Raw genomic sequence first — 15020 nt, 5'->3', positions numbered from 1 at the left:
CCAGCTTAGATCTGGTCTTGCTGCCACCATCCAGATTTCTCAGTGTCTGGAACACCCTCTTTCCCCCCAAAACCTTCCCCTCCCTGGGTAGCCTTGAGAGACTTCCTCACCAAGTCCCTGGTGAACACCGATCCAACCCCTTGGATCTTAACACAAGGAGAATTTAACCATCCTTCCTCCTTTCCCCCACCAATTCCTGGTGAGTCCAGATCCAATCCCCTTGGATCTAAAAACAAGGAAAAAATCAATAAGGTATTAAGAAAAAGGCTTTTAATTAAAGAAAAGAAAGGTAAAAGAAAAACCCTCTGGAAGAGATTAGCATACCAGCTACTCTCACAGACAACAGATTCAAAACACAGAGGATGTTCCCCTGGGCAAAAATCTTAATATACAGACGAATACCCAAATTTGATAATTCCCTTAATGGTACCAAGACAAGTTACAGAGATATGGGTCATTGTCAACTCATGGCATGTTGACTGTAGCCAATTACTTCATTTAGTCATTCATTTATTGTGTGTTATGTGATGTTATGATTAATTGACATGCTATGGTTTATATAATAATTTTGTGCTAAATAGATTTAAATTGTAGGATTATAGAAGTATGAGATTCATCAGTAGTTAGAAAGGTTAAGTATGCATTAGGTTTCTAAGTAATCAGGGCTAAAATGAAAGCTGTACAACAGAGGTGGGGAAACTACAGCCTGTGGGCCACATCTGGTCCACGGGACCGTCCTGGCCCGAAAGGCTACCCCCGGTCCCTCCCTTGCTTTTCCCCCTCCCCCACAGCCTCAGCTCACTCTGCTGCCAGCGCAATGCTCAGGGAAGCGGAGCAGTGAGCTCCTGGGGCAGCGCAGCTGCAGAGCCCGGCTTGACCCAGTGCTCTGTGCTGTGTGGTGCAGCTGCCTATCCTGGTGCGGCCGCAACACCAGTCACCAGTGCTCCAGGCAGCATGGTAAGGGGTCAGGGAGCAGGGTGGGGGTGGTCAGATAGAGAGCAGGGGAGTTCGGGGGTGGGTGTTAGAGGCCAGGGGTGCGGATAGTGGTCAGCGCAGTCAGAGGGCACAGAACAGGAGGGGTTAAATGTGAACAGGGGTCCTGGGGGGGGCAGTCAGGAAGGAGGGAGGTTGGATGGGGTGGTGGGGGGAATTTAGGGGCAGGGTGTCTGGGGGAGGTCAAGTAGAAGGGGTGGTTGGATGGGGCTGGGGTCCTGGGGGCAGCAATCTGGAAGGAGAGGGGATTGGATGGGGCACAGGGGGTAGTTGGGGGTGAGAGGCAGTTAAGGGCAGGTTGCAGTTAGGGGCAGGTGGTCTGGGGGCAGTCAGAGAGAAGGGGTGATTGGATGGGGCAGAGGTCCTGGGGGGCAGACAGGAAGGAGAGGAGGTACTGGATGGGGTGGGGGGGCAGTCAGGGGACAGAGAGCAGGGGGGGTTGGATGGGGCAGGGGTCCCAGGGGGGCCATCAGGAGGCAAGAAGTGAAGGGGGTTGGATAGGAGTTGGGGGCCCGGCCATGCCTGGCTGTTTTGGGAGGCACAGCCTCCCCTAACTGGCCTTCCATACAATTTCAGAAACTCGATGCGGCCCTCAGGCCAAAAAGTTTGCCTGCCCCTGCTCTACATGCTAAGGCCTGTAAGGTGTCAGCTTATCCATGTTAGGCCTTAGGCTTAAGAAAGGCTTGACATAAGTAAGTGATCAAAGAATGACCCAATGCCACAAGATTATAGGAAAAGATGTACCAATGGGTGGCATTGTGAAAAATTAACCATAAGAGTAATTTTGACTACAAGATACCCGATAGTCACCTTGTTCTAACACGTGCCCTCACCACAGGGTGCACTATGTGCATCAATGCTAGTGAGAATAAAAGGAATGTAACCAATCTTTGAACATCGGGGTGTCCCAATGTTCATGGGGTGCACAATGTAAATAAAGAGAAAGAGAGTAGACACCTTCATGCACATGCACAGAAGGTACGTGTAGTCAGAATCACAAGATAAAAGAGGCCTCCCAAATTGGTTAAAATGAGTTTGCTATGGAAAAAATGATGATCAATTGGGAAGGCATGTATCAAACCTTAAGAATATTGTTAAGGATGTGAGTCTAACTATAATTGTAACTTGTCTTTATAGGAGCTCCCTTCAGGATTCAGGAATTTAATTTAATGCTGTGAATATATCAGCCAGTGTCACCCTCGGGTGTTCTACTCTAGTATATAGAGCCTTGTGAGGTCTGCTAGTTTAAGGACTGGAGCTACTTCTGCATTCAGGCTTGTTTCTTCAATGTGTACTATCAGTTCAGCAAAGGTAATCCCATGCAAATTCTTCTGTGTTCCTAGGCTCATCTTCTTCTTCCTGACTTTGTTATAGAAAGACACTAAACATCTTGCATGATACATTCCTTCTTAGGCCAATAAGCCCCCACATCTAGTTTTGCAAGCAAGCACTGTGTGACAGTCTACATTATTATGGTCCTCACTTTTACAAACTTATGGCAAATCTTGTACAAAGTGTGCCTTGTTAAATATATTTGAAAAATTATAGTCTGCTGAATATTGTTGTCTTGTTAAAATGTGTGTATCACCATTGCATATGGAACTATCAGATTTTGCTATATGTTTGTTACCAAAAAATGTTATAATTCTAGGGAATGCCCACATTCTGGTTCCTCAGAGACAACAGAAGACTGACCACAGGTGTGAAAATCACCTGAAGGACAGCTCACAGAGCACCTTACCCCATAACCCAGCAAGGACTTTTTCCGTAAAAAGAGTCCGGATATAAAAAGGAAGAAACAGCCCCTGGACACTTCTCTCCTCCCCACCTCTACTGAAACAAGATTGCTTGGAAGACTTTGAACTAGGGAAATTGATCCTAGGCTGGGAAGGGAACCCAGTCTGTGTTCTAAGAACTGTAAACTGTTTGCAATATCTAGAGGGGTGGGAAAGTTGCTTGCTTCAAATCTTATTTAGCTTGGTGATGTTTAGGATTTAGAATGCGTTTTTATCTTTTATTTTGGTGTAACTAGTTCTAACCTTTTATGGCTGTATCACTTAAAATCTATTTTTCTATAGTTAATAAACTGGTTTCAATATTTTGTCTAAACCAGTGAGCTTTGACTGAAGAGTTGGGGAATCTCTGCTCAGGTTAACAAGGGCTGGTGCATATTCATTTTCTTTGGTAAAATTACAGACTTATGAGCTTTCACTGTCCAAGGGGGTCTGGAGCAGTGTAAGATGCACATTTCAGGGGTGCAAGGTTGGAACTGAGGGATGGGTAGGTCTGGTCCCATATCAGTGCATGATTGGCTGTGAGAGCATTCATGCAGCTTTAGGTGTGCCTTTACATGCCGATGGCTGTGTGAGAACAAAGCCTGGAGAGGCTGCTTTTCACTAGTAGAACAGGGTAGGAGGCACTGGTCAGGAGAATTAAGAGGACACCGCTGTTAAAAAGTCTGGCTTGTACCCTGGGGGATGTCACACACTGGTCTTGCCATTACAGTGCACACTTGTGACCCTGAATATCAGTGCTGAGGGTAGAAGCTTTATGAAGGTTTTCTGATGGTAGGTTGATTTCACAAATAAAACACGCTTCTTGTTTTAAGGTCCTTTGTGTTGGTCACTTAAACGTGTATTTCTACTGTAGTTGGTCAGGGTGATCCATGGCTTTTTCAGTTCTTCCCTCCTCCTCCGCTGTGGATCTTTTTTAGCTTGATCTTATTAAAATTAATGTAGCAGGATTTGAGTCAATGTCCATTGTTCTTGTTCAGAGTCTTTTAAATACTGTGACTATCATCTAATCTACATATGTCTATGGATATGGGAAGTGCATTCAACTTATGGAAAGGTCTGAAATTTTCTGATAGAGTTTAATAGCCAGATTTAACATGCTCATTTTGACTCTGCTGAATTAATTAAATCTGTGACTGTGGCTTCCCAACAAAACATGGGATGTCTGTTGATTGGCCTGTCTCTCAAACAAGCTTGTATCTTTTTGACATGCTTGAAGCACTAGTAATAGCCTAGGTCAGTACTGTACAGTTAATATTACCCAAACACCAATGTAGCATCTGAAAGAAAAAAAAAAAAGAGAGAAATGTGATTAAATTCTGCTAAGCTCACATGGACATTCAAAATTAGTATAAAAGGTGTCCTTTCCTCAATTTTAAGGTCACATTGAAGCAAAACCAAGATTACATCCCTTGTACCTCTAACTGTAAAACAACACTATTTGCTGATTATGATAATGTTGTTAAAATGGTTGCCATGGCCAACAAGGCATGAGTTGTCAATGGCCACATATCTGAAAATCTTTATTAGATCTCAACCCAAGGCTGTGATAAATTTCATTCTTCTATCATAAAACCCATAATTCCTTCATTTTCACACAAATCTGATGAGCTGTGGACAATCCCCTAGTGCTTGTTTGTGAATTCAGGTGCCTAAATTAACACAACCAACTCTTATCTGTTTAGAAAATTTGCCTCTGTTTATTCTATAAATAAAGAAATTCTAGACTTTTAAAATAGTTTTTGTTTTCAGGTTCTTGTCTGCCTTCTCAGGAAACCAGACATTGTTTTCTTTATTCCCATGAAAATTTCTTATCTGTATTCCCCTAGCATTTCTATTTGTAGTTACATATTTATTACAGCTTCATATTAATTTTTTGGCACTCAGCTTATTAAAAGCACCTGTGATTTTTTGGCTTTGAAACACAGGATTCTTATTTCTTCACGTTTGAATATATTTGAGTTGTGTAAGCTCACTCAAAGAATGTTTGATCTTCTGAAACTACATCCTTTGATCAAATATATGTTTTAATGTTGTTTGGGTTTTGATTTCAAAACGTAGCAAAATGAAGTTCAACTACATATGACAGCTTCATAAACCTTACCCGTTCAGAGTCTCAAATAATGTATTACAGTATATTTAAGAATTAGATTGTTATCCAGTAAAGGCAAAGAAAAAAGAGATTGAACAGAGGACAACCTATGCTGTGATCTTAAGTCATTTCTGTAGTAAAATGACTTCAGGCACTGAAGAAAAATTCAGTGTGGATGAAAAATGGAGCAACAGTAGTTCCTGTGAAGCATTTTGTTGGGATTTTAAGGTCATTTCTATAATGAAAAATGACTTTGGAGCTGCCACAGTGACACCAGAGTATTTACCTCCTGTATCTAAGGATTTTCACTCTGAATCCCAGCACTCTTTGTAATGGGGGATCTAAATTACAAGTCTGATAAGGCCAGTTCCCTGGTCCCAATTTTGCCATGCATGAGGGTAATTTTTACTAAGCCTGGGGACTGAATGTTATTCCCAGTGAGGAAGGTGAAAATGGATCCACAGCCTTAGCAGCTATTAGGTCACTGACATCAGTAAATTGTATAAGCATTTTTTTATTATTATTTTAAACTTAGCAGGTTCAAAACTGTAACTACTTTGAAGTTTGAAAAGACTGACTTCCCTCAATAGTGAATGTGGAATCTTAAAATGACTATCAGATAATTACTTTCCCAAGCTATAAAAACGTAATAGCATTCTAAGTTGATTCCCCACTATATTTAACACACTAAGGTATAATCACTTTCTTCTTTATGAATTCTATCTAGTTATTTAAAGGAACATCATCATTGTGAAATCCTTTTAAATGGACCATTGGTAAAAATGTATTACAAAGTCAAGTTCTAATTGAAAAATGTTATATTCAGATGTGAGATTTCCCATTAACTTTGGAGTTTTTAGTAATCTTATCAGTGTTATTGCATTTCACTTTGCTGTGCAGAGGAGTGGAATGAATCTGGAGTCAGAGAATGTCCTCTTGCGAAGAGATTCAAGATGAGCTATTCTCTCAAAGCTTTCAATGACTGTGAGGAAGGCTTTAGTAATAGCTAGACTGAGCACAAGTTTTTATTGGGTACTATGCAATTTTATAGGGGCCAACCCTTCAAACATTGGCAAAGATTAATACTACATTAAACCCTACTCACAGACAGCGCAGACCAGTAGACTTTGCATTTTGAACTTCAGGTCTACTCATGGCAATTTATAGCTTATTTGCATGTCTGTAAGCGTCCATGGAAAGACACTTCAAGCGCAGGTAGGTCAAGATTTTCAAGAAGGGGGATAACTAAAGTTAGAGTCCACATCTTTAGGCATCTACATAGATGGCCTGAATTTCCAAAGCTCAGCCACTACTAGTGACTCTTGTGTCAAAAATCACAAACCCAAGTCCATATTTAGATACTAGAATAAGCATCCTGATTTTCAGAAGTGTGATAACACACATTGATTACAATGGGAGCTTTCTGGGTGTGTCACACTTTTGAAAATCAAGACACTTACTTAGATGCCTAACTATAAGCATCCATTCATGAAAATCTTGGCTGCGCTTGCTGCTCTTCTAATTAAAGGAACATGGAATAATAACTTTGAAGTCCTAGGGAGGGGGAGAAAGAAGAGGGAGAGGAGAAGAGGGTAAGATTTGGCATTTTTGTTTTATAACTGAGTAACTGCTGACACAGAGATAGGAATGTCCTTTTACCAGAGGAATATCATTAGTGGCCTCTGAGAAGCACAGTGCAATTAGCCATTTTTTTCACTGGGCCATGCTTATAACTTGTCTGTTTTAATAGAACTGGAGATAATGCACCATTATGTTTAGGGACCTAGTGCTCTGACTTCAAATATTAATTCACAAAAGAAGCTAGTAACTTTTAGTCTATTAAATAGGCATTCACTAAGCTCATGAAGATGGAGATTTAATTTTTTTTAAATAGCTATTTTATCACTACACACTGACACTTAAAGCACATACAGTTGCATTACCAGAGATATGCAATTAACTCGAAGGAAACATGCAGTCAAGTTACAATTTATTTGATATAAAATACATGGTCACATATCTAGTCACATTTTTATGTGAATGAAAAAGGGAGAGATAATAAAAAGGTCATTAAGGTAGCAGCATCTTCAATTTGTTTATTTTTCCCCCTTGGATGCTAGAGGCTAATTATGGAGTGGAATGTATCTTGTTACTCCTTTGATAACTGCCAGTCTCATATACCTGCTGCCTAGCTGTCCTAGGACTTCCTGGTTTTCCCAGCTGCTGCCAGGAAAGAGCTGCTGCCAGGAAAGAGCAGCTGCTCTTTTGATGAAGCTGCAAATAATGTTTCCAGTTAATTTACAGGTTGCAGATACCCAGGAAGCAGTATGGAGCAGGTCTTATCTCTTTTGCCTCTGTGCTGTGTTTTCTGTTGTACTAGTCAAACATAGACTTCCTGTATGACCTTGGAAAATCACTCAGGGTCAGTCTTCCATTGGTAAAATGAAGATAACAAAACTTCCCTACCTCACAGGGGTGTTGTGAGGATTACTACAGTAATAACTGTGAGGTGCTCAGATAGTAATGTGGACAATATAATGGCTTTAGGGAGGTAGATATCATCCCAATCTGGATCTAGACCCAGATTTTACAACTGGACCCTGCAGTAAGGAGTCAAACTGTACTTTAGAGAGATGGACTGAGATATGAAATCCAGAGCCAGACCAATTTTTTTAACATTAAAAATTCAGATGTTGTCTAGCCTGGAAGATTTTTTGATGACCAAACAATTACTGAAATGATGACATCCAAGATCTACAGAGAATGAAAACTGAGCAACTGAGAGGGAAATAGATCTGTGGAAAATTATTTACTTTTTTTTTTTTACCCCCAGTTTCATTGACATCTCCTTAACCTCACTGATTAATACTTTAATAAAAAAATCCTATCTTCAAAATTTTAATACCCTCTTCCCACCAGTTAACGTGTGATAACTACAATATGTATCTTTAAAGTCTGCCTCCAAATTCTTCAGGAAAACCAGAGAATACCTCAAGTGACAATCCTATTTCCTACACAAGAATCAGAGAAAGCAAACCCTTCACCCCTCCCCACACATAAACAAAGAAAAACACCTTTCGGCCTTCTTTATATATTTTTGTAACAGTGCCTGGCACTGTAAATATGGCAGTTTTCTTGTTCACATGTTCTGCAAAAGCTGATGCACATTTATGTCATTGCTGAAGAGCAATAGCGAGTCGCCTGAATATTTCAGTATTTTATAGTAATGCTGAACTAGACTAGCACTAGCTGTAAAAGTGAATCATCATCTTGGTCTATGAAGATAAATGGCCCTGACCTTTTTATCTGCTGCAAAAAGTAAATAAATAATAATTCATTACAGATGCCATGTAGTTCTGGTTTTATTTAAACAGATTTTATGTGATGGGTTAAACCTCTCATGAAGTGTCTTCTATTTTCATGGACAAAACTCTCAGTAGCTACACTTGCCACATATTATTGATTTTGTTTGTTCACATGGCAAGGGCAGCAGGAGACAGTATTACGTAGTTAGTGTGATAGATCGTAATCCTTTGAGAGTAGGGAAGGTGGCCACCCTCTACCGAGAGCCCTTAGATGTAAGATTGCTTGGTTGCTGTTATGCTTTACTCTTGGATTTTTATGAGCTACATTCTTTTCAATCTCTCTCCCACTTTTTTTTCAAAATCATCCAGATTCAAGTGGAACCAGTGGAACAAAGTGAAGATAACAGAGGTGTAAAACAAACAAGGTTATTTCAAAGTGTTTTTTTTCCCTTCCATAAAGGAATTGACATTGTAACATCTAGTATTTTGAAAGAGGCAGCTGAACAACAAAATTGTCCTCGACTTTCTGCTTCCACTGTATCTGCTTTATTTACATCTGAGTAATTATGTAGAATTGATCATAAATGTGATAATATTCAGGATCCCTTTCTGTAAACAGCACTGATTTAGGACCAGATCCTGAGATTCTTTTACAGTTTTGCTCTAAGCAAAGTCCCATTAGAGAGTGAACAAAATCTGAGAAATGAGTTCAGGAGCTGGTCCTTAATGTGAAAGTTTACTCTGTAAAAGTGGCAATATTGGTTCTATAGTTGCTGTATCTCAGTTATTTATACACCCAATTAATCAGTTTACAAGTCAGAATATGAGATTCCCTTCCCCCTCCTCAATTATCTGCTCTATAAATTCAGTCTGGGGGCTGACAATCCATCTGAGATCTTTCACATTGGCCTGCTAAACCCCGGGTTGTGAGTTCAATCCTTAAGTGCAGGCCTGCACAACATACAGCCCGCAGGCCGCATGCGGCCCTCGGAGGCTCACTGTGCGGCCTAAATCCCGCGCACAGGGTGCTCGGGGGGCAGCCCAGAGCCTTTTGAATCCCAGCCACAGCGGGGATTTAAAGGGCTCTGGACTCCCCGTGGCTGGGATTTAAAGGGCTCATGGCTCCCCTCCGCTGCAGGCAGCCCAGAGCCCTTTGAATCCCAGTCGCGGCCGAGATTTAAAGGGCTCTGGGCTCCCTGTGGCTGGGATTTAAAGGGCTCAGGGCTCCTCGGGGCTTCCGGCAGCCCAGAGTCCTTTGAATTCCGGCTGGGGCTGGGATTTAAAGAGCTCAGAGCTCCCCGTGGCTGCAGGCAGCCCAAAGCCCTTTGAATCTCACCCCGGCTCCGCAGCAGGACTGCAGCTGGGATTTAAAGGGCTCAGGCTCCCTGCCCCAGCCCCACAAAGCTCTGGTTCTCCTGGCCACTGGAGCCCCAGGCTCTTTACTCTTCCCCTGAGAGCTCCCAGCCACCTCTTCAGCTGGGAGCCCCAGGCTGATTTAAAAGAAAGTATCACCTCCCCACCCCCAACCTTCCTTTTTGGCCCACAGCTGTTTTGATGGGGAGGTGCTGTGGAAGGAGGGTTTGTTTCTGCAGGGTTGGGCGGTGCTGGGGCAGGGTGTTTCCATGGGGCCTGGAGGTGCTGGGGGGAGTGTGTTTCTGCGGGGCCATGGGTTTCAGCCCTCAGCTGTTTTCTTTGGAGTAATGTGGCCCTCACCGCTTTACGAGTTGTGCAGGCCTGCTTGAGGGGGCCACTTAGGGATATGGTGCAAAATCAGTACTTGGTCCTGCTAGTGAAGGCAGGCGGCTGGACTCAATGACCTTTCGGGGTCCCTACCAGTTCTATGAGATAGGTATATCTCCAGATATTTATTTTTTTCCTCCTTGCATGTTATTGACAATAAAGACTCCCAATAAAGACTCTGTGACCCCTCAATGCCTTCATGTTATGCCTTCAGTGACATCTCTGTAGTACTTTTTCACCCTTCATTTTGTGTTCTGTTTCTAGTACAGAACTCGCTTTTGGACCTGTAATCAATTCTGCTGATGACACACAAAAAGAAATAGAAGTTCACTCTCTTAGCTGTTGGCTCTGAAGGGATAAGAGGAGTATAACTGTCAATGGGAGCTACAGATGCTAATCACCTTTGAAAATCAAACCATTCATATTTTATGAAACATAGTTTAGATACACCTAGTTTTGAAAACGTTGACCTCACTTCTTTCACCGAAGTGAGCTCATATGACTGAGTACACAAAGGGGATAGATCTGTAATGTAAGAGTGCTGCTTTTACAATAAGAAAAACAACATTTCACACTAAAACCATTCCTTAAAAATGACAATATAAAATATTCTGTGTGTGAACCATGCTTATAGATTGCTTTGACTCCGAAAGTGGGAGTCATTTTACAAGGTATTTTCCCCTAGAGGTACTTCACTTTTGGGGGGAAAATGTTTTTTTTTGTAACTGACAACTGTGAAGAATTTAGCAGTGACTTGGTATTTAAGTTTTACACTGATAGACAGGATGGATGTCATTATATGATGTGATACTTGGCAAAACGTTACAAATGAATTGTTCAATAAATGTATTCTATGAAAACAAAGAAACAAGAGACATACTGAGCCATATTTTCAAAGTATTTACTCAGTTTTTCCACTGACAATTTAGGTGACCTATATGTTTTAAGTAACAGTTACCCAGGTATGATTATTTGCATCTATAAAAATAAAGGCCCACTTAAAGCTGTTGTGACAAGGCATCTTTTCAGTCTTCCCAGCCTCTGCTGCTTTTAGCCCTGGTGAGACAGGCTTGGGTAATGCAGTCCCCCTTGGGACACAGGGGAAGTCTGCTCCCCGTATCTCCACCCTTCCTGTTTAGCGTATTCTTACTCCCTTGTGGGAGAGAGTACTGCCTCCCCTCCTGATGAGTCTTGCTGTTTTGCTGCTCTGGGAGCAGTGCTCCTTCTCTCTCCGCTCTCCTCCCCTTCCTTCTTCCCAGGGAAGGGTTTAAAAAGGTCTCAGGCAGCCCCAAGTTGGAATCAGCTGATCCTAATTAACCTCAGGTAGCTCCCCCTCAGCTGATTCTAATTTGCTACCTTGGTAACCCTTTCACAGCTGAACCTGATTGACCTGTGGTTGCCTCTCAGCTGATAAGGAGGAGGTCCTTTTACCCCTCTGGGACTGATTCCTACCCCTCCCTTGCAGCTGTGTGTCTTGAGTTTATCACACTGTTTTGAAAATTTGACGTATTCTCTATACTGTTCATATAAACGTTGATTCAATAATGCAATATAGAGTGCAATTAAGATGATTTCTTTCAGAGTCATGAACATAAGGTACTGATGACTACATGCCACGTTTTGGAAACGTATCAGCTTATGGGCAAACATGTGGCTGATACTTAGTGAGGGAGAATGCAAGGCATGATTTTTCATTGTCTCCTTCAGGAGAGAAAGTACTTTTAGTCACCAAGAATGAGGAAAGGGTCTGGCCAGTAAACCAACAAATACAGGGATCTACTGGGAACTCGTTACAGAATAGTGTGGACTTATGGAAGGCCATTCCTTAGGTCATTTTCCCTTCCATCTATCTTCATGGTTCCTTAAGGAGCCCTGCTGCCACTAGTAGAATAATTGAACCCCACCATCTGTGCCTACTACCGACCTCCTTTCTGAAGTGGGAAAGAGTTACTACCGGTCAGCCAGCAATAATTTCTCCTAAGTAATATCCACAGTCCTGAGGGAATATTAGGCAGAAATCAGATGCTCCCTATCTTTCTCTACAAAAAACTCTCTTCCCAAAGCCATTGGAGCTTCCATGGCATGAAGTCCATTCAAAGGACTCTGATATTGCATCTTGTTCCTTTCCTTACATTGTGAAGCTTTTCTGGTTCTTTTAAATCCCCATTGGTTAATGGTATGAAACATGTGGAATCCCTGTCATTGCAGATTTTGAAGAACAGCTTAGACAAACCTGTCAGGAATGGTCTAGGTTTACTTGGTCCTGGCCCAGCATGGAGGCCTGGAACAGATGACCTCTTGAGATCCTTTTCAGCCTGACATTTTTATGATTCCATGTGATTGGAATAAAAATAAGAGCAGGGTTTGGGACTTGTTTGTTCAGTGAACCAGAGTACTGTACTATCTAAACCCTACTGATATTATCTTAGGTTTAATAAATATGAAAATGGCAAAGTCTTTTTTGGAAAGTGAAGCAATAAAAAAAGTTTATTTTCCTCTAGTGGTCCTTGAGCCTGGAATAATAATCCATGATAAATACAGAAAATGCTGAATTTTCTTTTTCCTTTTAAGAGCCAAATTCTGCTCTCAGCTATACCTGTTCAACCTTATTACAATCAACAAGATTACAAAGGTGTACAAAAGGGCAGAATTTGGCACAAAGTGTTTTAAATAATAATCTGTTTCTATGTTTCACTGATGGTATTTATCTTGTATAAAACACTTGTTACCCTTAGATCTCAGGGTGTTCATAATCGTTGGATGAGTACTGTTCAGATTTTACAACTGGAGAAAGCGAAGTGCAGAAAGCTTAATTCCAAGAATCTTAAGTTAGGATTGGCACCCAAATTCATGTTTTAGGCATGCACATGTGAACATTTTGGTTTAAGTAACTTGTCCTAGGTCAAGGTCAAGGCTTGCTTCAATGCCACTGAGGACAGTGGGTGTCTTTTGGAATGTTTAAAGGGCATGGAATCAGGCCCCATAGTGAACAGCTGATAGATATCAGAATAAAATCCAGATCCCATGCCCTATTCACTGTGAACCACTTTACCTCTTTAACTGATACATGGTGTTGTGTCTTTACAAAGGTTCAGCATTGTGCGTGTACTGTATAATTTTATTGTTCTTCATGCCTTATCTTCCAGCATGGGGTTTAGGGTGAAAAAGAAAATTGCACCCTGACCCTATTTGGAGAATATGTTTAAGTTATGTGAGATTTACTTAAAACTCTAAATGATTTATGGGATTATATATATCTAGGTTTTAAAGCATTTAATATGTCAAATATTTGCTGCAAATTACAAATATAGAGGAATATGAAGTGTTTCATTCCCAAGCTACAGACTAAATTCTGGCTAAACTAGCTTATTTACTGTATTTTCTACTTCAAAAAAAGACTGAAGGCAGGCATTTAAAGGTGGGTTTTTCAAGAGTGATCAGCATTGACCTAAGTCTGTTTCCAGTGAAGTCAATGGTAAGACTCCCATTCACTTCAGCCTCTTTACTGAATCTTTTGAAAATCTAATCCTAAATGCTGTAAGGACCACTAGGGCCATGGAGAAGCCACACAGGGATATTGTGCCATAGAGCACTGGTCCTGGCCCCTCTCTCTGGGACAATATGGAAAGGATCAGTGGACGTGCCCACTGTATCCAGGGCTATGCAGATCCACTAGCAGAGAACCCTAGACAAATGGAGTGTACCATGCTATAGAACTGCAGGAGAGGCTGCAGAGTGGCTGAGAGGGAGTTCAGTTGGCTGGGCTTGAGGGAAAGATACCATCGCCTCACTCTTCACCTAGATTACTGCACAAAGCTTGTTTACTCAGGCTTTGCACAGACTGTGAGGATTTCAACCTTAATTTCAGGGGCATTTTAAAATTGCTGAATTTTAGTTAAACCCTTGCAATGCTAAACATGACAGGAATATAGATCGCTTTCTAATTTTCTCTTCAGCAAGCTTTTCCATAAGATTTAGTTTCTATACAGAATGGGAACAAAATCACTATGAAATTTAAATTACAAATACTATTTTACAGCATTCTATAATATTTTCCTAAATCGTTATTTTTTGCCCTTCACTTTATGTTCTGTTTCTAGTGCAGAACTCACAGGGCAGAGACACTAAACAACTATTATATTAAGCAGAATACCCTGGTGTAAAAAACTCTTTGATAAGCAGTATAGGTTGCTATACATTAAAAAACCTGGCATAAAACAAATTCACTCCTAAGAATATTTCCAGCTGTAGCATGAAGATGCTAGGAAGTTAATTGATAGTGAAAAAAAAAATCTTACAAAATCCAAATATCATTTTGTCACTGAAACCAGAATGACTTTAGCATGACCCTGTAAAGCACACTGTATTGATTTTCAACTTCTATTATTACTGTGCTTTACCCATCTATGATTTTAGGTCAGCTCAATTTTCAGAAAGGTCTTAGGTCAACCCCAGATTTACTCTCATCAGTGAAGAGAAAAGAAGGTTGTGTAAAAAGTACAATGCTACTGACTACTTCCCCCACCACACACTTCAGTCCTGTGGAATAAATCCTTCTGCAGTCTCAGGTATGAGCCTGTAAGCTCTTAGTGGGCAAAACTGAGACTGAAAACAGTGCAAGTTCCATCTGTGGAGCAATTATAGGAATGGGCCCTTTGATTGTATACCTCTACCCCAATATAATGTGACCCGATATAACATGAATTTGGATATAACATGGTAAAGCAGTGCTCGGGGCGTGTTGGGGGGCGGAGGGGGGCGGCCTGTGAGCCAGCGTCCAGTGGATCATAACAAGTTCGACTTAAACCTGTTAAAAGCATATACGCAGCTAAGATTTTTTGATTCCGCTAGGGACAAACGTTATCGGGGTAGAGGTGTATGGGAAATTCTGTATTCGCTCAGAAATCTTTGGTATATAGTTTCTACAGTCCCATTTGAATGAAACACGATTTGCTAGTGCTGCATCACATCGTTAGGAAGTCCACCAATAGAGCTCCTACGCAGCGTGGAACCAAGGAAGTATTAATATCGCCCAGCTCACAGATGGGGATGAGACACAGAGAGATTCACAGGATTGCCAACTTCACATATAATCTA

At 41.2% G+C, this 15020-nt stretch overlaps 1 long non-coding RNA gene across 1 annotated transcript in view; it reads right to left on the bottom strand.

The window, feature by feature from the left end:
- Nucleotides 1-253: 253 nt before the first annotated feature.
- Nucleotides 254-15020, bottom strand: part of LOC142047858 (uncharacterized) — a 325773-nt gene continuing 311006 nt past the window's right edge. The window contains exon 2 of the long non-coding RNA XR_012657124.1: nucleotides 254-382. This is a non-coding gene — a long non-coding RNA (uncharacterized LOC142047858). The remainder of the gene's footprint in view (nucleotides 383-15020) is intronic.

Source organism: Chelonoidis abingdonii, chromosome 1 (assembly GCF_003597395.2).
Source record: "Chelonoidis abingdonii isolate Lonesome George chromosome 1, CheloAbing_2.0, whole genome shotgun sequence".
Lineage (NCBI taxonomy): Eukaryota > Metazoa > Chordata > Testudines > Testudinidae > Chelonoidis > Chelonoidis abingdonii.
Note: the sequence above shows the minus strand (reverse complement) of the source record. Positions and strands in the feature narration are given on the sequence as shown.